Below are 24516 nucleotides of genomic sequence, written 5' to 3'. Positions count from 1 at the left end.
CGGGATGTGTGTTTATGATCTTCATTATTAGTATTACCAGCCCTTATAAGGTAGATAGGAAGTCCTGGTGGCACTGCCAGGTTACCATTGGGATACCAACCACAGGTGGTTCAAACCCACCAGCCACTCCTTGGGAGAAAGACAAGGCTATCTACTCCCATAAAGTAACCTAACATAGGGTTAACTATGAATCACAGTCAACTTGATGGCAGTGGGCTTGGGACTGTCCTTTTGGCTATAAGGTAGGTGGAGTCCCTGGATGGTACAACCATTTTAGTGTTCAGCTCCTACAATGGAAGCTGGAAATTCAAGTTCTCCCACAGGTACCTGGGAAGGCAGGCCTGGTGCTGTGTTAGCTCTTTCCCACCTGGGACGCAGATGAGACAACATTGGCAATGGGATCACCTTATTCAAGGTCATTGGGCCAAACTGCCCGACCCCCTCTAGACTGATATAGGTGGGGCCCAGTGTGCCCACAAACTGTCTGGGAGATGCCTCCAGAGGCCTTTCCAAGCTCTGCTGTCTGCAGCACTGGAAGGCCCTGAGTGTAGAGTAAGCCTAATGTTTTTGGAGTGGGAGCTGAAACAGTTTCCCTGGTACTTCCTTGGCAGTCCTGAACTGACATGGCAGAAACTGGATTTTTAAAATAGGCCTTCACCCTATTAAGAGTATAGAAAAAAGCAAGTCTGTCTTAGAGAGGGCAGGGCATGAGCTGTGGCAACAAATAATGCCTGCCCGGTGTTGGACTTGGTGTTCTGGTTTCATTGGAGAGCAATTTAAATATCCTGCCGCTGCCCTCCCGGCAGAGTTAGACACATGTAGCTGGACCATAGGCTGATTGGGTGGGAAACATGAGATTTACATCTAAGGAGCACTTCTTTTTGTGTGTGTGACAGGTAGTGTGGTTTTAATTTTGGTATCCATGCATTCTTTGTTGGTGTATAGAAATGTGGTTGAGTTTTGTATATTTACTTTGTGTTTAGCCTCCTTGCTAAAGAACTTCTTAATTTTAGGGTTTTTAAATTCTTTTTAAGAATAGATTCCTTAGGATTTTCTAGGTAGTCAGTCATGCTGTCAGCAAATAGGGATTGCTTTCATTCTTTCTTCCTAATCTATATGCTTTTCATTTCCTTCTGTTGCCTTCCTGTGCTAGCTGGAACTCCCAGTGCTGTGTGGACGAAGAGTAACGAGAGCCGACCTCACAGGCTTGTTTCCACTCTCGGGGAAAAGGCATCCAGTCTTCTACCATTAAGTGTAATGCTAGCTGGAAGGTTCTGTAGAGCTTCCACCAAGTTGAAAATGTTTCCTTTGGCCCTGTATTTCTAAGAGCTTCTTTGTTTTAGAATCATGAATAGGCTCACTTTTGTAAATATGATTTCCTACATCAACCTTATAGGATTCTGGGGTTTTTTTCTTCAGCCTGTTGATATGATGGATTACACTGATAAAATGTAAAATATTGAGCCCATTTGCAAATTGCATCTCTGGGATAGACCCTACTTGGTCATGGTGTATAATTATTTTGGGGAATTGCTGAATTCTAATTGCTTATATTTTGTTAAAGATTTTTGTTGATAAATTCATGAGAGAGATTGATCTGTCAAAGTTTTCTTGTCATGCGCAGTCTTTATTTTTTGGATTTTGATGTCAGAGTAACACTACGTGAATTGTGAGATGAACCTCTTGCTGCGGATTCTTCTTTCTGCAGTTGGTACAATTCTCCAGTGAAAACATCTGGGCCCGGCGACTTCTTGTTGAGAATTTTGAAATCGTGAATTTGATTTCCTCAAATCATTTTCAAATGATTCATTTCATGTAAAGTGAGTTGTCGTGGTTTGGGTTTTGAGAAATTGGTCCATTTCATCTAAATTGTCCAATTTAAGTGTTTAGAGCTGTTCCTGGAATTCCTCCATGCCCTTTACAATTTTTGTTATTATTAATTGGGTCTTAATACATATATCTCATCATTCTGTAATTCCATCGTGTCAAGCAGAATTGTACCATTGCTTCCACAATCCGTTTCCAAACATACTTTTTCTTCCTGGACTTCTTGACATCGTCTCCCTTTTATCCTCCACCACCACCACTGTGCCACTGCCTTCTGATGTCTTTAGCATCTGCAATGATACCAGGCATTTTATTTCTGATGTTGCTAATCCAGAGCTGCTTTTCTGTTGGTCAGTCTTGCTAGAGGTCCATCAAATATCTTGATCTTTTCAAAGAACCCGCTCTTGGTTTCATTGATTTCTTTCCGTTATTTTTCTGTTTTCGACTTCATTAATTTCTGTACTTTATTAAATCTTTCTGCTTGGTTAGGGTTTATTTTGCTCTTCTAGTTTTTACAGGAAGAGGCTTAGCTGATCAATTAGTAACTCTCCCTTCCTGTGTAATGTGTACAATTAGCACTATACATTTCCAGCTCAGTAGCCTTTGAGCTATGTCCAACAAATCCATTGTCTTTTCATTTTATTCCATTCGATATGTTTTTAAACTCACCCTTGAGAATGCCTGTTTGACTCACGGATTATTTACGAGCGTATCGGTCTGCTTTCTTGTAGCATCCATGATTCCCAATGAGTCATCTGCTGTCGTTCATATTGTTTTCCCTCTGTTGTTTTTTGCTGGTAGGTGCTGGTGAGTCAGTTCCGACTCACAGTGACCCTGCGTACAACAGCGCGAGACACCACCTGGCCCTGCGCCTCCCTCGCAGTGGTTCTTGTGCTTGAGCCCATTGTTGCAGCCACGGTGTCAGTTCATCTTGTTGAGGGTCTTCCTCTTTCTCTCTGCCCCTCTATTTTACCCAGCACGCTGTCCTTCTCCAGGGACTGGTCCCTCCTGACATGTTCCAGATACACGAGACAAAGTCTTTCCATCCTTGCCTCTGAGGAGCATTCTGGCTGTACGTCTTCCAAAACAGATATGATTGTTCTGTTGGCAATCCATGGTACTTGCAGTATTCTTTGCCAGCACAATGCAAATGCATCCATTTTTCTCCAGTCTTGCTTATTCAGTGTCCAACTTTCATGTGCATCTGAGGCAACTGAAAATACCCTGGGGCTTAGGTCAGATGCACCTTAGTCCCCAAAGTAAGCTCCTTGCTTTTCAACACTTTAAAGAGGTGCTGTATAGCAGATTTACCCAATGTAACACGCTGTTTTCATCACTGGACTGATGCTTCTGTGAACATTGATTGTGGATCCAAGCAAGAAACGAAATCCTTGACAACTTTACTTTCTTTCCCTCCATTTGTTATGAGATTACCTATAGATTCATTTGGGCAAATTTTGGTCTAGGTAAACCCCAGCCCAGACCCACTGCCATTGAGTAGATTGTGAAACATGGAGAATCCTCTGTAAGGTTTCTGAGACTGTGTATCTTTATGAGAGCAGGCAGCCTCATCTTTCTGCTGACGAGTGGCTGGTGGCTTTGACCAGCTACTCTTAAGGTTAGCAGCCCAGTGCTTACTGGGGTCTTCCTCTAGGGCAGGTGTTGTCTTTTTGCCTTTACTTTTCAGAAGTGGAATCAGGATGTGCCTTGCCAGGGACTCTTGGGCTTATCCTGTTTGAGGCCTGCTCTGCTTCTTGAGTCTGTTAGCTTATGCGTCTTGCCAAATTCAGGACGTTTTCTAGTATTTTATCCAGCACTTTTTCAATGCATGCTCTTTCTCTTCTAGGATGCCAATGGCAAAGATATTGGAGCTTTTGCTATAGTTCCTCGGGTCTGAGGTTCTGGTCATTTCCCCTATCTATTTTGTTGTTGGTAAGATCTATCTGTTGTTGAGGCTGGGGAATTATCTGTTGTTCTTGTGGGGTTTGCTGAGTCTCTCCCCTCTCGTGGCTATGTTAAGAATAGACCAGGCAGAAGCTGTCCGGAGTAGAGTCAGCGACACCAGCAAGGAGGCCGGGCCGTAATTGAGGACAGTAATGGTGGAGGTGGTGAGAAATATGCAGATTCAGGAGTAGATTTTGTAGGAAAAATAAGTTTGAGGGAGGATTGGATATGGAGAGAAAATTAGAGGAGACGGGAAGGACTACAAAGGTTTTGCCTGAGCCACTAAAAGAATAAAGCTGTTGTAAGCTGAGATGGACAGGGGTCCTCAAACTGTTTAAACAGGGGGCCAGTTCACTGTCCCTCAGACCCGTTGGAGGGCCGGACTATAGTTTCAAAAAAAGTGTGAACAAATTCCTGTGCACACTGCACAAATCTTATTTTGAAGTAAAAAACAAAACGGGGCAAAAACACCCGGCGGGCCAGATAAATGTCCTCGGGGGACTGCATGTGGCCCGCAGGCCCTAGTTTGAGGGTGCCTGGATAAGACTTTGGGAGGGCCAGAATTGGGAGGAAGGCCCTGGGTGTGTATTGCACACATTAAATGTGAGATGCTGAACAAGTGTAGCATAGAGCTTCTGTCTCCTTGATGTTTCTCCTTGACGTGGACAGCTAAGTAAACGAGGTAAGGTCCAGTCAGAGAGAGGCATTTGAACATTGTTAACATATAACTGATATTTGAAGACTTAGATTAGTTGAAATCACCAAGTGAGTCAAAAGAGGGCTATGGGAACAGACGAGAGCAAGGACCGAGTGGGACACTGTGCCACAGCAAGCGGAGGGAGATACGGAGCAAGCAGCCAAGAGACAGAGCTGCCAGGAGGTGGCTGGACAGTGGAGAGAGAGCTCCGCTAGCCTGGAAGCCCAGGGAAGAGAGTGTCAAGCACGAAGGAATGATTAACTGGCGTCAAAAGCATAAGCTGAGGCCATTAGGTCTAACAGCATGCAAGAAAGGGTACTCAAACAGAACCTTTCAAATATAACGGTTCCCTGAAAGAGAGGATAATTGTACAAAAAGGGTCATTTAAGACTGTTGAAATTAATCTGAGAAAGATGCAAAGATGGGTGAGCCCAGACTTAGGGAACTGTACTTTAAGCTTTTGTGGAACAGATTGAGGCCATAGTTATTCATTCATTCATTCATTCATTCATTCATTTATTCAGCAGTTATTCCAAGTGTACAAGTTCCCTTCAAAAAGTTCACAGAAGAAATCCCATTATATTTTAATCTCATTTTTCCACAAACTTTTTGAGGCTGACTTGTACTTCCAGTAGCCCCACCACAAACTTACAGAGCCCTGGTGGTGCAGTGGTTACACATTGGACTGGAATCCACATGGTTGGCAGTTCAAAACCACCAGCAGCTCCTTGGGAAAAAGACTGGGCTTTCTACATGGGAACTCACAGTGAGTCAGCAATGACTCGATGGCAGTGAGTGACACCATGAACGTGGTTTGTGGTATGTGTTTGAAGTCAGTGACGTTTCAGTGGATGGGTGGCATTCAGTAATGTGGAGTAAAAGGGAGGGTGACATCCAGCCAAAGGGAGGGAGTGTGCTTTCAGGCCTGGCTCTTGGTCCCCCGGCTTGGACTGTCGGGACCTTTGGGAAATGACACGTTCTGAGCCTGAGGAGCCAGGCTACAGGGCCAGTTGGTGCAGGCCTGGCACATTGGCTGCAGAATTAGGCTTGTCCTTTTAGATTCTGGGAGCCTCTGAAGGTTTCTGCCCAGGGGAGTGTCATGCCAAACTGTGCCTTTAGAAGATGCATCTCATTAATCTTCTTGGTGAACCATTGCCTGTTAAAAGCAGTGGTATTGATGCATGCCTTTCTCCAGTGAAAAACTTGTGGTTTCTAAGTGAGAAACTGTGCTACCCTGTGTCACCATAAAAACCTCCCAGGCTAGCTGAGGGAGGGCCTGCCGGGAGGGACAGCAGAGAGGCTTCCAGAGGACTGCCCTGTGGTCTGAACGTTGCACAGGCTAAGAAGCAGAGGTGGGCATCCCAGGAAGACAGTAAAACTTGCTGGGGGTGGTGAATAGTATCACCCTCCCCCCTCCAAAAAAAAAGTCCTCTTTTAAAGACTCCTATTTCATTGACTTCTAGGTGGTGCTGAGTGGAGAACACACTTCCCGGCACACGCTTGACTTTTCAAATGTGGAATCCCAGACCTTCGTTGGTAAGTTTGTTTGATGTCATCTTACCACGTTATGCTATCGATTTGGCATTTGGAATGAAGGTCAAGGTAGTTATCTTTGGCAGGATCTCTGTAGCGGATACCGAGACTGGACCATGAAAGAGTTTATTGTCTATAGGCTGAAAGGACACAGGACAATCGAAAGCTCATTACAGATGTGTGTGTGTGTGTGTGTGTGTGTGTGTGTGTGTGTGTGTGTGTGTTGGGTGTGGGGGTGGCTGGTGTTGTAGGGGTAGATGACAAAAGGGAGGCTTGAGGGGAAGAACCTAGGGGTCCTGGGATTGGGTGGGGTTGGCTTCATGTTGAGGTGGAGCTTTTGCTGTGATTTAGGGAAGGGGCAGACTGAGGAATGTCCAGGGTGGGCAGAATAAAGCAGTTCAGGGGCTTGAGAAGACGTACAGTGTAAAGAAAGAATGGGTTCATCAGCAGACCCACAGCAGAAAAAGGCCCAAAGGAGTCATGGGAAGGACCTTTGGCACGGTCTGTTGGCCACTGGTTCTTATAGACCTGGGCCAGCAAACTTTTCCTGTAAAGGACCCGATGGTAAATGCATTCGGCTCTGTGGTTTCTTGTCACAGCTACCCGGATCGGCTGTGGTAGCATGGAAGCAACTGCAGATAGAAGGTACATGAATGGGCATGGCTGTGATCCAATAAAACTTTATTTGCAGAAAAAGGTGGTAGGCTGACAGGTAGTCTACAACAGTTGGGTCACTCGGTTCTAGACTTGTGCTGAGTGAGTTGAGGCCCTCAAATCCTTATTGTGCAGGAAGCCATTAGCGGTATTTTGGGCATGGACGTGAAACATTGTCTTAGAAATATTGATCTGCTAGTTGGGAAAGGGGCAAGGATCCCTGTTAAAGGTAACTGCTAATCCGGGTGTGAAGACATATGGCTAATGGTAGTTAAAACGGAAGCTAAAACCAATGAGAGAAATGCTAAAAGGGGAATCCTATGGGATTTGAGGTCTTAGACATTGAAGACAGGATTCAAAGAAGGTAGAAATTTGAACTTGGTGGTTCACAATGATGTCATTGGCAGAATTGTGGATATCGGGGGTGATTTGAAGCGTCTGTAGACAGCACTGCAGTCGAGGTGACCTGGGTTCATCCACAAGGAAAGGTCTGATACACTATTGGAAGTGCAGGGGCCTAGCGTGAGCTGAGAAGGCGAGGTCCAGAACCATGGGATTGAATCCGTTTTCCCCCGAGCCTTGGGGAATGCACCAACCCTGGGATGGGAGAGCCCCAGAGGCTGTGGAGGAGAGTCCAGGAAGAGAAAAGGCTGCGAGAGCAGAGACCAGGCCATAGGACCTGAGAGCAGTCTGCTGAATTTGTCACAGGATGGTTCCTGGTGGGCTTGAATACAGTCTCATGAGAGAGGAGCAAACCAGGTTGCATGGGGTCAGGATAGATTCGAAGAATACGGAATTTGGGCTATTAGTAATCATAGCGTGTTTAGGTAGTGAAAGAAGGGGACGACACAAGACACAGGCATTTGCATGTCACAATAGCCTCTTCTGGAACCTTGAGCCAGGCAGTGCATGCTGTGACCAGTTCTCAATTCCTTCATTGGAGCCAAGCTGTGTTTGCGAGCTTGTGTGTATATGGGCCTTGTGATTGCGTTTTTATGCCCCCTTGGGGTGTGGTATGCTTAGCTCTGCCACGACTTGTACCAGGGAATCTAGCCTACGTTTGGGCTCCTGCTCTGGGACGAGATAGAACCTGTTGGGGAAATGGCCACATTTGCATAATTTGAAAGGAGAACATGGGTGGACCGAGAGACCGACATGAAACGTCTTCCTGTGGCAACTGTACAAATCGGAGGTGGGGGTGGGGGTGGGGAGCGGATGTTAAAACAATTCCCCAAGCCGTTCAAGTAGATGTCAATTGGTGCTCCGGGTATTTCCATGCTAAGTTCTTTGATTTGCATGCTGAGTAATTTTGAACTTGGTTCGCGTAGTCAGCAGTTTGAGATCTAGGCACAAAAGCAACAAAATGTAACCAGTACAGAGCCCCGACGGAGTGAAAGTTCACATGCCAGTACTCTACAGACATGGCTTTAGTTCCTCAGTGCTACATAGCCGGTCACCTGGGGGTTGGCGTGTGCACATCTCAGCAGTGCGGGAGTCGAGCCATCAAGCCATCTAGCAACTTGGTCAAAGTTACAAAGGATCTGAACTCAGGTCTCACTCTTAACCGCTGACCTACGCCGCTCCCTGTTCCCTCCCTGACCCTCTTGCCATTTCCCCAGCTGATGCTGCCGACCAGTATGGCCCTTTTCCTGGAGGCAGCTGCCTTTGCCTTGGAGGGGATCGCCGGAAAGGACGGCATTTTCCAGTCTGAGCTCTGTGCAAACGCTCAGTGTAGGTTTCGCGGTTTCGTCTTCTCATTGCTCAAGTCTAACTGCAGGCTCCAGAGGCAGGCCCTATTTTGTCTTGCTTTCCCCCCACCTTCCTAGCACTGTTTTCTCAGGTGCCTTGGGACAAGATGCTTGGCCACTGGGTATCAGCCACCACTTCCGACACAGGCCAAGGTCTGTCGCACATTCCAGTAAGGGAGACAGACGGTAACAAATGCATGAGATGCGTTAGGCAGTACCAGGCAGTGGTACTGCGAGGTAAAATCAAGATCAGGGGGTGGAGAGGAATAGGCCCAGGATCTTAGTTAGTGTGGTCACAAGAGGCCTCCCTGAGAAGTGCAGGCAGACCATGGGCCTCATGGGGCAAAAACCATAATACAGCTCTCCGAGGTGACTAGAGATGGGTCGGCTCAGCTTCCACACTGCATCTTAACTCTTCTCCTTGGCAGAGGGGGCTCCTCTGGGCCTTCCTGGACGACTGCCTCCTGCTCCCCTCAGTCTCACACCTCAGTGCCCCAGCCACCTCAGGCAGTTCCTGTTTCTCTGGCCGTGCTGGAAGCTTTGGCCTTGGTCCCTTTCATGTCACCTCAAGAGAGATGATCACTACTCCATCCATCCTGAAGCACCCCAGATCTGCATAGCCAGCCAGCTCCCCCTCCCCAGGCACCTTCCTAGCCGCCTGCCCTACAGGCCCCTCAAACTCCGTCTCACCCCGCTGGTGTCACCAGACTTGGTAATGGGTTCTCCCCTCAGCCACTGCTCTCTCAGGAGGCAGCCGTGGCTCTTCCCAGTGGTCCTGCTCCATTGCTGCCATGTTCGGAAGAGCCCGTTTTTTTGTTATTTCAGCTTTTTCTTCTTCTCGCTCTGTGTCCACTTTGTTCCCAGCTAATTCTAGAAGGCAGTGTTTCCTTTTATTTGGAAAAGGCCCCCAAATGAAGGATTCATCATTTGGACCTCCCCACCCCCCTCAGCCTCTAATTTAGTGATTCTCAACCTTCCTAACGCCGCGACCCTTTAATATAGCTCCTCATGTGGTGATGACCCCCCAACCATAAATTTTCATTGCTACTTCATAACTGTAATTGTGCTACTGTTATGAATCGGGCAACCCCTGTGAAAGGGCATTTGATCCCCAAAGGGGTCACAACCCACAGGTTGAGAACCGCTGCTCTAATTGATCTTCCTCTGCCCATCACTTTTTTCTTTCCCTTCCTCCATCCCACCATTCCTATGCGCAGGATGTTGCTATTTCTGGTGAGTGATCTCGTCTTCCTTCTTCAGACTCCCCAAGGGCTCCTTGTTGCGCAGAGTAAGACAGAAACGCCTTTGATGAGCCCACAGTCTTCATAACCTGGCTTCTGGCCATTTCCCTAGTTTCACATTTTCCTGAATCCACACCGCTCATCTCCCTGCAGCTTCCCCAAAGCCATAGCCTCTTCCTGGCTTTGCCCGTGCTGGGTCTTCTCCTGGGAGCCCCTCTTCTCTTCCTCATCTGGTAACTCAGCTCAAATCTCTGCTCTCTGAACACCGTCCTGCCTCACCCTGCGCCCTCCCTGACCAGAGGTGACCTTCTTCCTGGCACCTAGAGCACCCTGTATTCCTCTCCGTGCAGCTGGTGATTTACTTCTCTGTTATGCTCATCCATTCGAGCTCTTTGAGGTGTGTACACACACACACACACACACACACACACACACACACACACACACACGATATATGCCCAGTGTCAGCACAGAGCACCCGGCTCAGGAAGCGTTTGTTGAAAGAGTAGGGATAGCAAAGCCTGTGTGTAAACCCAACAACAGATTTATAATTCCATCAGATGCATTTGAAACCAGAGGTTCACGGTGAGGTTTTGGTGGGTAGCCAGTCGTCTCAGCTTTGAGTGCACGCTAGGTTGTGCTGGGCCTGGGTTTGTGGTCCTATTGCCTCCCCCATTGCTCAAACATCACGGGTGGGACTTCTCTGTACATTTTTCCCTTTTCCGCCCACCTGTCCTTTTAAACTTTTGTTGTTGAGGGAAGAGTAAGTTGTCATTAAAGAATGAAAAATAGTTCATCAAGGATTGCTCAGAAATGAGACCCACCCAGCTTTGTCCTGGATGAATCCCAAATTTCCTAAATTAGCCAAAATAACGATTCTTGCCATCTGCTGTCCAACAGCCCTTGCCCCTTTAGGGCAGCTGAGGGTGGGTTCACGGGGAACCTTGTAAGCTACTTGGTGAACACTCCCAAACAGGAAGAGCCTCCACCCCAAGGCGTTTGATTCGGGACACTCGTCTTCGTGCTTGATGCAGCGACTTCATTTCCTGCTTCTGTCGCACAACTGGGAGGCTGTTTGAAAGCTGACCGCACTCGTGGAGGACTGCCGAGCAGAGAGCTGTTGTCTGACACAGAGGCGTCCTGCTGCTAGGCCTGTTTGCCCTCTCCTGGCACTGTGGAATAGGTGTTAGGCTGCTAACTGCAAGGTCAGCAGTTCAAATCCACCAGCCACTCTGGGAGGGGGGCAGCTGGTGGCTGTTGTCTGCTTCCGTAAAAATTTAGTCTCAGGACACCCAAGTGGCAGTCCTTTGCTCTGTAGGGTGGTGAGGTAGTTAGTCAGAATAGATGTGATGGCAGTGGGTTTGGGTTTCTGATACTGCTTAAGCTGCTGCTGTCTCTCCTGCAGACTTCACCTAACTCTTGGTTTGTCTACGCTGTACCAAACTCACTGCCATTGGGTCATCCATCACAGCGATCCTATATAGGCTTCCCAAGACGGTCAATCTTTATGGGAGCAGACAACCTCCTCTTTGCCTCAGGAATAGCTGGTAGCTTTGAATCACTGCCCAATGCCTAACCCACAGCGTCACTAGAGGCCCTTCATGGCTTGCCTAGTTAATGCCTATTCAGCCCTCAGATCTCAGCTAATCAGTCTCTTCCTGGGAATTCTTCACCCACCTCGCTGTTAAGGCTAGAACCTATCATCACAATATATGATATCTGTTTGAATAAGGTATGCAGTAGCTGTTGGCTAAATAAATACCTTCTCTCCCGATTCAAAAGGTGCCCCACCCCCTTCTCCTACCTCGGCCCTTGGGTGACCATTAAACTGGGTTGTTGCCATTATCAGGCCCTTCTGAGACCTCAGAGTATAGTCCTGTGCAAGACCTGTGTGACCCATGCAGTGCTGGGCTGCCCGGCGGAGGCCAGCAGGACAAGCTTGCCTGTCCCCTGGGGACACCATGCTAGGCCTTCAGGGCAGAGTGGCCGAACTCCCAGTGACTCACACTGTTCTCAAGTAGGAAAAAGGGGAAATGGCTTCGGACCAAGTCGGGAAGGTGGACATGGGGTAGGGCAGGAGGCTCTTAAAGGGCCCTTAGCACATTGCGCATAACCACCCTCCTGGACAAAGTAGCATTCCCTAGGTTTTCCGGAACTATAAATCTTTACAGGAGCCAACAGCCTCATCTTTCTCCTGCAGAGCAGCTGGTGGGTTCAAACTCTTAGCCCCCGGCGCCACCAGAGCTCCCTTGCAAGTCCGAGTTGAACAGCAGTGGGCCTGATTTTCAGTTTGGTCTCAGGCTCTGGAGGCAGAAACACTTTGGGAACTCAGCTCGGTGCAAACTAGCAGTGTGACTTAGGGACCAACCTCTTGAAACTCAGTTTCCTCACCTGTGAACTGGGCTGTGGTAATGGAGATTATGAAGAAGGCGAAAGGAAACCTGCTTTAGCATGGTGCTTGGCACACAGGAAAGGCCCACTCTGCTGGGCCTTTATGGTTGACGGTGTTTTAAAGAATGACTCTTGATAGGACAAGCTGTCCGGTGGTGACTGTGGTGGAGCGACAAGGTCTCAGTGAAGAGTGCTAAGTGAGACTGTGTGAGGAAGCACTTTGCAAATTGTAAATGATGTCCAGAGAGTATTTTTAGCACAAACGAAGCTGTTGTTGCTTTGGCTTGGGGGAAAGTGAGTGCAGTTTTATGATGTTGAGTCTGAGGGTTTTTATTTTTATTTTTGGTCTTGGAGAGAGATTTTGCTAGAAAGGCCTTTGTTGAAATCTTGCCCAGTGGCTGTGTGACCCACATCAGTGTCCCTGGTTGCCAAATGCCTGAATGCACCCGGCACGAAGGAGCTCTTAAGCATTTGCTTCTATTAATTTAACTTTTCTGTAATAAATATCTAAGGAACCCTGGTGCCTAGTGGGTTACAAGATGAGCTGCTAACGATAAGGTCTGCAGTTTGAAACCACCAGGTGCTCCATGGAAAAAAGATCTAGACTTTCTACTCCTGTAGCGTTACTGTCTTGGAAACCCACGGGGCCAGTTCTACTCTGCCCTGTAAGGCTGCTGTGAGTCGGAATTGACTCGATGGCAGCAGGTTTTTTGTCTTTTTACAAATAGCATTTAATACTTATCAGTGTAGTGATTCTGACAGGTGCCTTGACAGTGAATTGTAGGAGCAATGCTCTGAGGGGCTTGTGCTTTGGCCCGGAAGAGCCCTTTCCTCTCAGGGGTTGTTTTGTGCTCAGCTTAGCAAAATCCATTTTAGACCTTCTCTTCTGGAAGAGATTTCAACAGCACCCGTTGCCTTCACATGACGGATAGGTAATTGATGTGAAGAAAATATTACTGTTTTGTGTTTTTTTTTTTATCTCCATCACATACCATTCCCCTGTCTCCATCCATCTCTCTGAAAGTAAAATTGACTAAAAACGAGCCATTTAAGGATGTTGGTAACGGGCGCATGATTGATGCACTAGGCTTCATTGAATTGCACAAGTGCAGAACGTTGGGTTGGCAACCATCGTGCTGCCTACATTTTGACAACAATTAAAAAAGAACCCCACAGCAGCTATTGAGTCGATTAGCGACTTTAAAAGGTTAAAAACCTCACCGGCTGCAGCTGGCGTGTAGATGTATTTTATTCAGTTCCTCAGAAATGGCTTCCCACCTTTCAATTAGGGACTCACCTTTAGCAGTTGTGGCAACACTGGGTCCCTCTCCTTCCACGGCAAAGATGGGCCGTGCTGACGAGGTGTGGTCCCTCAGCCAGGGGGCGTGCTTCTCCATCTTGCACCTAGGCATGGCCCACCTGGCCGCTGTAGGTAATTGGGTTGGTTGTTAGCTGCCAAGCACAACGAAATAAAACCCAACCCAGTGCTGCCCCTGTGGTCGCTTGTAGATTGGACCTTGTAGATTGCTCCACGAGCTACAGGCTAGCCTCCATTGACAAGTGGTGGCGGTGGTGGTGGTAGTGGGGCGAGGGGGGGGGGGGGCTAAACTTGTGTTGCGTTGGCTGGGAACCACCCAGCGATTTTGCTCCTGGAAAGGGACAGACAGTTCAACAGTGGAACCACCAGTGCCCTCATGGGGTTGGCAGAGCCTGCTAGGGTTTGTGACATCCCCCAGAGACTGTTCATTGAGAGCCAGCTTCATGAGCAGCTTTGCTAATAAGCAGAAAGGTTACTGCACTCACTCAGTTGTCACCGTTTACTATAATCCAAGTGGCTCTAGCGCTCGCTTGCATTTAGTGGGGTCACCTTCTCTCCATTTCTGGGGGATTTCCTCATTACCACATTTTAAAGCTCTTTAGCAAGGCTGGTATATCCACATGAAACGATAGATAATGCAGGATATGAATTTTGATCGCCCCTATTCAGGGGAGGTTGGAAACAATAATTAAGTAATTTAAGGATGCTGGAAGAGTGGATCGTTTTGAACAGCCCTCTCATTGAGTTGTAATTTGGCAGACCCTCTCTGAAACAGGCAAGAAGAGTTAGGCATTCTCCGTACTGGAGACCAGCCCCTTCTGTGGTCTCTTCTTGGGAACGCCTGCATCTCCCTCATGCGGGGCTAGGGAGGAATCTAATGGTGGCTACTTTAAGGGCAGCCTGGTAGACACGTAAGTTTTAAGAAGAATTAACGTACTATAGACTAAAGTGACCAGATTTTAACATTGGTAAAGCGGGACACCATTGATAAAACTCATATCCTGGCGAAATAGCCAGATGGCAGCTGAAAACCGTATACCCTAGCTTGTCGTGCATTCTTTCCAAAAATCAGAACTTTTTAAAAACGCCGTCTGGTCACCTTACTACAGACTCTAAAACTTCTCCCATCTCTAAAGTAACGTCTACACGTGTAACAAACTCCAGCTATACCAGGTGCACTGACTTAAAGCCTTTGTGACCCCAGCTCACTCTCCCTCCCAAACCACCATGAGTGAGAGTTTGTTGGGTACGCCTCTGAAGTCTGCCATTTGTCTGCGCTGCATCCCACCAACCTCAGCCTCTTTGGCCCTCACCCCAAGCCCCCATCTCCCAAACACTCTGCTTATCATTTCTCTACCTCCCACAGCACTCTGGCACATTTCTACTAGGTCCTGTAATTCATTGCAGGGGCCACACAGAACTCGGACAATGCTCATGGTGATGGGGTTCATTATGGAAATTAACAGGTTACAACTCAGGTGTGAGGGATGGTCAGGATGAAGTTGTTCTGTCAGGACTTTTCAAAACTCCTTTAGGGATGTTGATAACTGCCCATGGGGTGTGCCACTCCCCTGAAAGCTTCAACGTAAAGGGCAGCAAACCCAGCCCCTGGAATTAAGTGTCCAGAGGCACCCCACTCCCCCCCCCCGCCCCCCTCAGCGTTACTTGCTCTGTGGGCTGAGAAGTACACCACTCTGCCTCCTGGTTCTGCCGCTGCTGCTCCTTCTGTCCCTCCTTTGCTCTCAAAGCTGTCATCCTGGTTCATGGAGGTTCACTGCACAGGGATCTTGGGTAAGGTGACCAGACATCCCGCTTTTGGCGGGACAGTCCCGATCTTTAACAATTTTTCCCACGTGCCACAGCGTTTTAAAAAAGTCCCAATTTTTGGAAAGAATGCACGACAAGCTAGGGTATGTGGTTTTTGGCTGCCATGTGGCTATTTCACCAGGATATGAGTTTTATCAATGGTGTCCCGCTTTACCAATGTTAAAATCTGGTCACCTTAATCTTGGGGTCCAGTGGAGGACATACTCTAGCCCTGGCTGTTGCTGGTAGTGAGATCCCCTCCCTCCCACCTACTTCTCAGAGGGCTCATTTTATACCCAGCAGTATGGCAATCACCCTGGTTCCTGCTAACAAACACTGCAACGGAATCCTACCAGTATTTTCCCCACCTTCTCTTACCCAGACCATCAGGAACAGGTCATTTGGTGGGAGCAACAGAGACTATGGCTAGTAGAGTCCCATTGAATAATTGACTACCCTGCACCTCAACGTCATGCCCATCTCTGGGAGAAAGATGGGACTTTCTATTCGTAAACGCTTACAGTTTCAGAAACACACAGGGGCAGTTATACCCTGTCCTATTACAAGTCAGCATTGACTCAGTGGCAGTGAGTGTGAGTTTTATTAGTTATTATTGATGGTCCCCCCCTTCCCCTCAGTCTGTACATGGCCACTAAAGGGGCCACATTGCTTTGACAGTTGCACTCTATGTTATGCATACAGGTTCAATTTATTTAACCATCCTGGGTTGATCGAGGCCCAGGCTGTTTCTGATCTTCTGTCACTTCAAGCATTGCTGTTGTAGAAATTGCTTCACACATCTGTGGAATTTTGTCCAAATTTCCTTGTGACATAGGTGGGCCTTCTGGTTTAAAAGGACGGGCTTCTAGAACTTGAACCGACATTGCCAAATTATTCTCCCCAAAGGTAGACTAGTCCACGATCCTCCCAAGAATGCCTCATTATGGTTCTCATCAGCTAGTTGCTAACTTAAGTGAATGTAAGAAAGCATTTTAAAAGCCCACAAATATGTTACAACAACCACATTGTTGTCTTAGAAAAACACACAACCCCCATAAATATGTTGATTTTATTAAATGGTTCTTGTCATCAAGCAAGGTGACAAACATATTCCCCACCTACTGGAACCAATTTAATGATTCATCAGTTGCTGAAGGATTTCAGCGTGGAAGGTAACAGTTGGGTCCTAGTGTCCTTTTCCATGGCTGTGCTGGGGCTGATTGTCTTTTCCACCAGAGGCCAAGCCATCGGTACCAAGGTTGGGGCAGCATTTGATTGAGCTGGGCGCGGGAGGGCACGTGACCTTGTGAGGGTCCCGAGGGACTCCCAGCAGCAGCATCTCCCACCCGAATGTGCTTTCTCCTGCCAGCTTCTCCCCACACATAGAAGGGTGTCATAAAGTGTTGTCACAACATCCCAGGCACCTTTATTAAACAAAAATACAAAACTGTGAAGCTATCCTTCCTGCGCATTTCCTCCTTCCAGGTCTGTGAATTTCTAGAGGGAGTGTTGCTATCTCTGTAGTCCTTTCCCACAGGATCAAAAAAGCAGTTGCCATAATCTTTTGATATGACTTCTCTGTCTTGGATTTAACCGGTCCAGCAGATCCCCCCTCAGAATCCACTGTTTCCATTGGACCTTTTTTTTAAGAAGGCACCTTAACGCAATTAAGATAACGTGTATAACTTTGAGAACTTGTCTGTCGCCATCTACCGACCACAGGCCGTGTTTAATGACATTTTGTTTGGAATAAACCCATGCAGGGGTGGGTTGGAACCCCAGTGGCAATGATTTTTGACTGACCCTCCTATTTTGTGGTGGTATCACCCTGCTCTCCCCTGTGAAGTTGTTACTCCACTCTCCTCGGTTTATAACTGAGGCCACCTGAGCTTAGTGAGTGGGACACCTTATTGGATGGAAGAAGGAGTGAGACAGATCGGTGCTTTGGACACCGTCTTTTGACCCCAGCTGAAGAATTAGACCCCTGTGAGACTGAGATAAAGGTTCTCTCACCCACAACACACCATAAGTTGGAATCAACACAGCAATAATAATTGAAGAAAAACCTTATTTGCCTTTCCTCGGAACTTTTATGTCTTCCGTGGTTGTAAGCAGATACCATGGAAATTTTCCTTCTGAGTTGGGGGTGTGGCATTCCCAGATTTCCTGTGCTCAGTTTTGTCCAAAACTTCCCCTTAGGTGCTCTGACATTTATGTCCGTGTTCTCAAATATGTCCTTAGCATTTGGGAAGGATCGGCAGGTTCTCAACAGGGCCTTTCTCTGAGCATACGTGGTCGAGAACGAACGCCTAGTCCACGGTAGAGCGTCTTCTCCTGAGCAAATCCCCAAAGGACAGGTCTAGGACCGGCTTACCTGCTAACTGCATGTGGAATTTTGAATCTCATCTTCTCCGGAGGCTGCCTCTTCGGCTCTCTGCCCCTGGCGCCCAGCTCTTGCTAACAGCTTACGTGCCACTAGCCATAACTCTTTCTCACTCTCTTCAATGTGAGGCAGCAGGGATTTATTTCCCAAACCACTCTCCTTCCAGGATTCCTTCAGCTTCATCTTGAGGCCCCATCGACAGCCTGGTCTAGTGGAAAGAGGAATTTGGAGTAAAATCGGCCCATGTCCAAATGCTGGCATCATTACTTCACCACTTGGAGCCTCAGTGTTCCCTTCTGCAAAATAGAGATAATAACCCCTGGCGATAGGGGTCATGGGGCACAGTTTGATGAATGTATGAGTGAATATTTGCAAGATGCCTCTCAACTGTTCAGCACAGGTGAATAGCTGCTCTGCTCATGTGAGCCCAGCCCCTCTACTCCTGCTGTGGACAGAAGGCCCTTCTCTGGGGAATGCTTCCAACTAGGGGCTGCAGGCTAGGTGTCCTGAGGCCAAAAGAAAACCACCATAGACATCAAGGCACAGGAGCCCAGAGGCTAATTATACAGTGTGTGTTCTTGGGACCTTGCTACTTGGTCGGGGAGCCCAGTGAGCAGGGTTGGTGTGAAGTGTGCATTAGTGGGAGTCGATTAATAGAAGGAAGATTCATTTATCTCTTGGTGGAGTGAGGTGGATGAGGTCAGGGAACCCCGCAGGGAGGCAGTAACATCAAGCAACTAGGGTGCTGAGGATTGAATAGGCACTCGACAGAGAAAATACAGCCGTAAGTAATTAATAGGTGGGTCTAGCCATGAGATGTAAAGTTGCGTTGTTTTCATGTATATATGTTGACTTCTTTTCTCTCCCGCCAGTATACGGGTATAATCAAATTCAGCCACACTTCTTCCCATCTTTGTTGTTTCCATCTGCCTCTCCCTTTCTACCCCACCCTCATTCCTGCCTTAAAATACTCAAAGTCATCAAGAATTGCTTCAAGTTTTAGTACGTTCTCAGAAGATGATACCGTTTTACTGCACAAAGCTTTTACAAGAGTTTTGGTGTAGTCCCCCCCCCCCCCCACCGCCTTTTCTGCAGTGAGTAACTTCTTTTGCTTTTTCAGCAATGAGCAAACTACTTGGTTGATGATGATGACTGTATGACTACCAGATGCCAGGCTCATGCGTCATCCTATTTAGTTCCACAGAACGTCAGAGTAGCTTAGTGAAGTGCCGGTAGTGTTAGAATATTTTGTTAGGATGGGTTGACTAGAGAAACAAATCCAGAGGCACTCGTTTATAAGGAAGAGCTTTATATCAAGATGTAATTATGCATCAATAAAACATCCAGCCCAGTTCAACTCAAGTCCCTAAGTCCAGTACTAGTCCCTAAATCCCTCTTCGGATTCACACAGCCATATGCAACAATGGAGAGTTCAGGAGGATCACAGGCCGGTGCATGCAGAGTTGTGTGGATCCAATGGTAGTGGCCGCATCACAGGGCTCTTGCAGGTCTCAGCTGGCCAACAGGAAGGTGAAGGGGTGGGGGTGGGGTTGGTTCCCAGGACCCTCCTATAGAAGGCCACACCCATGAGGCGCACCATCAGGCTGTGACCCGATTGACAGGCAAGACTCCACCCCTATACCTTTATTTATCAAGTTGACACGAAATTATGTAACTACCACAGATATTATGTTGAAACACCTGTGGAAACTGAAGAGAAACAGTATTGCACAGGAGTCAGCAATGGGGGAGCTGCAGCTCAACTCCTACTTCTTTTCTCGCCCCTTCTCCGCCATGTGCAGGGCCTCATAGCCTGTAGTTGGGCAGCAAACATTTGAGTGAGTGGACGGAGAGCAGCCGGACCCGAGTCAGTCAGAGTGGTTTTGCAACACTGCCAAGTACAGTGGCAGTGCTTGTCACTTAGCTTGTACTTCTATTGAGAGTGCAGAAGTGTCCATGGTCGCCATGGAGGAAAGGAGGCCCAGTGTTGCAACCGTGACGTCCTTGGCTGCTGACTGAAAGGCGGCGGTTGGGACCTGGCCAGCAGCGCTGTGGGAGGAAGACTTGGTCATTTGTTCCCGTCAAGACTACAGCCCACAGTGCTGTAGTCTTGGGACAGTGCAACTCTGTAACAGGGTCACTATGAGTTGGAATCCACACAGTTAAAATAACATATGGAAAAACCCACCTGCCTTTCCTCTCAACTTTTATTTCTACAGTGCTGTAAGCAGGCAGGGTAGTTTGCTTAACTGCATTTCCTGCACTGTCTCTGCCCTTTAAAGAGGGTACGAGCATGTGCAGACAGGGCCCCACGAGGCTGAGACCACAGCTTGCTGCCTGCGGGAAAGACGCCCCATAGCTCTAGGTGCCTCCCATCCCCGCCCTAGAACCATGTGCCCTCCGTGGTCGCTGGTGCTCAGGAGTCCTAGGGAGCCCCCTTGCTGTCTACTGATTTATCTTAGAGTGGGGGTGGGGAACCTTTTTTTCTGCCGTGGGCCCTTTGGATATGTATGACATCATTCACAGGCCATACCAAATCATCAACATGAAAATTAACCTGCTCAAGCCCACATGAAGATGCACACCAACCTGTGCAATCATGAGGTGTCGACGGAATCAGGTAACAGGCACCAGAAGATCCAAAACCAAACCAAACCAGATTGCTGAGAACGAGGGGGGCTGGAGCAGAGACCCCCAAACCCTTCTGTAGACAATAGGACATCCCCTCACAGAAGAGTCACGAGGAAGGGATGAGTCAACCAGGGTGTAGTATAGCACCAATAAAGCACACACGATTCCTCTGGTTCCTTGATGCTTCCTCATCCCCCCACTATCATGATCCCAGTCCTGCCTTTCAGTTCTGGCTAGACCGGAGCATGTGCACTGATACAAATAATAGCTCACGACACACGGACTCCAGGTCAGATAAACCCCTCGGGAACAGAAATGGGAGTAGGGATACCAGGAAGGTGGGGAGAAGGTGGGGAGAGAAGGGGAAGAAGGGGGAATCGATTGCAATGATCTGTGCATTAACGCTCCCCCCCCCCTCAGGGAGATGAACAATAGAAACATGGGTGAAAGGAGACAGTGGTCGGTGTAAGATATGAAAATAATAATAATTTATAATTCATCAAGGGGTCACGAGGGTGGGAGCAGGAAGGGAGAGAAAAAAAAGGAGCTGATACCAAGGGCTCAAATAGAAAGTAAATGTTTAGAAAATGATGATGGCAACCTATGTACAAATATGCTTGATACAAGTGTGTATGGAATGTTATAAGAGCCCCCAATAAAATGACTTTGAAAAGAAGTTAGCGTGCTGTACTTGGTTAACCGTTTTATTAAGTTGCCTCTAGTGTGATGGCAGGAGCTGCTTCTCTTTGAGAGGCGTGTGCTGTTAGCTGGCACCGATGATTTCACGTCTTTGCCCGCCCTCGATGCGGACGTTCCCCACCCCATCGTAGAGTGAGGATGCTCTAGGAAGGAACACAGGCAATCCTGAGTGTGAGTCCTGCCGCCTGCATTTCCCAGCTGTGTAACCTCAGACAAGCCACCTAACATCTCGGATGCTTCTTGCTCTCACCCATAGAGGAGGACACCTGTTCCGCGGGACCACTCTTGGGATGAACTGAGTCCCTGCCAAACAGTATCAGTTTCTCCCCCGGGTCTCTGACTCCTGAGGGCATCGGTTTTGGAATCGCTGGGCACTTCTGCGTTGGAAACTGGGAACACCTTCACCAGGTCCCGTGTTCACTATCTGACATCCCCTGAGATGTTCCACTCTTCAATTTCCCAGAGTCCTTTGTTGCTGTTGAAATCCTCCAGGAATGGCCCATTCCACCCACGGAGCTGTCTTGGTGTCTCAATGACAGCGCCTTCTTTTTCTCACTCCCTTTTCCCTAGCAGACAGCAGCTGCAGCACGAGTCAGCTGCTCACACGTATATAATTTCTGTTGCTCTTTACAGAGGAGAAAATCCATTCATTTAACAAATGTTCATCCTGCTCAGGCTTTCTATGAGATGGCTGGACACAGAGACTAGTAAGACTTAACAGTCACCATCCTGAGGACCTTCTCAAAGAACTCGTGGGGAGATGTGTAAAGAGAGACAGTGGCCCATAGTCTCCTGTTGCCACCAAGGTGCACCACAGGAGCCGTGGGAGAGGACGACTGAGTGGCTTGCTTCTGGGGGAGTTGGGAAGGGCCTCATCAAGAAGAGGGACTTGCAAGCCCATCTTCAGAGAGAGTAGGAGTCCAGCAGCTGCAGCAGGCCACCCCAGGCAGAAAGAGCCACACGGCCACAGCCAGAGCCCTGGGAGGAGGTCGTGCATTTGGGGCATGCCTGGGGCTCATGGCTACCTCTTTTGTTTTTGTTTGTACATTAAAAAAACCCAAACATTTTATTAGGAGCGCTTACATATATAATTACAATCCATAGATCCATTAGTTCAAGCATAGTTGTACAATTGCTGCCATCATCATTTTCAATACATTTTCTTTCATCTTGAACTCCTTGATATCAACTTCCCTTTCCCAACTACCTCTCCCAACTACCGCCTCCCTGAACCCTGAATGTATCACATATTATTGTTATAGGGTGGTGTGGGGTTTTTTTTGTGCCATAACTTACACCTTCCAGTGTATTCATTCACCTAAAATTCTGATGTATGTTCCCCAGGAGTGGGGTTATACAGTCATCATTGCTATCGGTTACCAACCCCTGCTTCCTGTACCCTTAGGGAATCATTACTCCTGTTATTGTTTCTGAGGGATTTATCTACCTTGGATTTTGTGGAGCGAAAAACCTAAATTGTATCAATGTACATGCAGGTCTAGCAAGATTAGTGAGGTAAAAAGGCCATATAAGTGGGAGGAGGAAATTTTAAAGAACTAGAAGATAGTTATGTGTTTCATCACTGTCCTACTGCACCCTGGATATATTGTCCCTTCCTTGTGGCCCTTCTGTGAGGGACTGTCCAATTGTCTTACAGGTGGGCTTTCGGTCCACTTTGCCTATACTGTTCCTTCAGGTCAAGTTGACTGCTTGTTTTTGAACTTCTGATGCTTAGTCCCATTGTGGCCACCTCTTGTGATTCATCCATACCCTTAGGACTCTCAGATCTTTGTTCTCATCCCAGACCTTGCTGCTGAACGAAAACACATATCCGCTGCCCATTCCCCATCTACACTTAGTGGCTCATAAGCATCCCTGACCCAACATTTTTAAACAGAAGTCTCACTTCAGGCAAAGCCAGAGACCTGACTCCTCAGCAGTCTTCCCCATAACCTTTACCCTCCGGGCCCAGGATGTAGCCCTCGCCTTCGATTCATTCTTTCTCTTGTTGCCCACATCCTATCTGCAGATCCTGACAGCTGTTTCTTTAAAGTTATTCTGAAAACCACCACCCTTCTCTGCCTCGTCTGAACCTCTGCTGTCCCTCTGCCGGTCTCTCTGCTTCCACGACTGTCAGTTTTCCATACAGCCAGGCAGAGCAATATTTTACAAAGCTTTTCCCACAATATTTTACAAGTCATCTTCCCGCTCAGCACTCTCCACTGGCTATTCAGAATGGAATCCAGACTCCACGCCAAGGACTACAAGGCCCTCCTACTTCTCGGATTCTCTCTTCTCAGCCTCTGCTCCTCGCTGACTGCATTCCAGCCACTGTGCCCTCTGTGTGCTGCTCTGAACTTCCCAGACTCTCTCTTGCTTTGAGGCCTTGGCACTTGCTGTTCTCGGCTTGGAACACACTCCTTTCCCGATATTCTTACCAGAATACACCCACCCCCACCCCACCAACTTCATTCTGGTTTCTGAAAAAGCACCATCCCCTCTCCCGTGACTCTGCCCTCTACCCACAACTTTGTATTGCCACCTGAGCATTTCATACTTGTCTTCTTTCCTGTCGTCTGTCTTACCCAACTGGGTTGTAAATCCAGGAGGGTGGGTCCTCATCTTGTATCCCATTCACCACTCTCTCCAGTGGCTAGCACAGAGTTGGTGGTCACTGAACATTAGATGGGAGAAGGAACAAATGAATGAATGCATGTGAGTTCAGAGTTTGGGTTTATTCTGTAGGGATTGTGGATCTAGTAGATGTCTTCCTGGAGGTGAGTGACATGCTCAGAATTTTTATTTCAGAAAGCCTGTTGGTGGCTAGACTGTAAAGATGGAGGCAGCAAAGCTAGTTCAGAGGCTGTTAAAATGGTCCAGGAAATTGATGCTGAGCCTTATGCTACAGCTGTGGGGATGGACAAGGGGGACGGATGTTAGAACCCTGGAGTATCTTTGGGGTCTCTATCAGGATAACTCGTTATGATACTTTTAGAAGAAAAATAGGAGTAGGTGGGCTGGTGTGGGGGGCATCTGGTGACATTTCATGATGCTTTTCTTAACACGCAAATGTAAGCCCCGCAGTAACGTAACGTCCTCCGCAGTGATTGGTTCTCAGGAGTGCCCCAGAGCCTCCGACAAAGCTGCCTTTGGTCAGTCTTTCACTCCGGGTGTGGGCGGGAGGGTGCGATGAGTTGTCTGGTTCTTCTTCCTGCAGACGGGAGATCTTTACACCTAACACAACACTCTCTCTTGTGGTAGGTACAATTCTACAATATTTGACTCCCAAGGAGCTTGCCTGATAGATTCTCATTTCATAGGAGAATGTCTAGGACCTGCCTAGATCCCAGCTGGTTTTTCTGTTCCTTGGGGGTAGATTCGGGGCAGGGGGATCGGCATCTCCCTCTCTACATACATGGACAGGAGACTTACTGTGCCTTAGATTCCAGAGTCAGACTAGACGGTGGGGCGGTGACACACGTGCATGGCCCAGATAGCCACGCTGTCTGGTGTCGTCTTTTTTTTCCAATCATTTTATTGGGGCTCGTACAATTCTTATCACAATCTGTACATACATCCATTGTGTCAAGCACATGTGCACATTTGTTGCCCTCATCATTCTCAAAACATTTGCTTTCTACTTG

General features: G+C 47.8%; 1 protein-coding gene across 4 annotated transcripts in view; it reads left to right on the top strand.

Moving 5' to 3' along the window:
- Positions 1-24516, top strand: part of ARNTL (aryl hydrocarbon receptor nuclear translocator like) — a 132270-nt gene that overhangs the window by 32313 nt on the left and 75441 nt on the right. For all 4 annotated transcript variants that reach the window (XM_045291128.1, XM_045291126.1, XM_004711551.3 and 1 more), the window contains exon 2: positions 5932-6004. The gene's annotated coding sequence lies outside the window, so the exon portion shown is untranslated. The remainder of the gene's footprint in view (positions 1-5931; positions 6005-24516) is intronic.

The sequence above is a fragment of the Echinops telfairi genome, unplaced genomic scaffold (assembly GCF_000313985.2).
Source record: "Echinops telfairi isolate 266 unplaced genomic scaffold, ASM31398v2 ScPeMD7_60;HRSCAF=208, whole genome shotgun sequence".
In the NCBI taxonomy this organism is placed as follows: Eukaryota; Metazoa; Chordata; class Mammalia; order Afrosoricida; family Tenrecidae; genus Echinops; species Echinops telfairi.
This window is presented reverse-complemented; position numbering and strand designations above follow the sequence as displayed.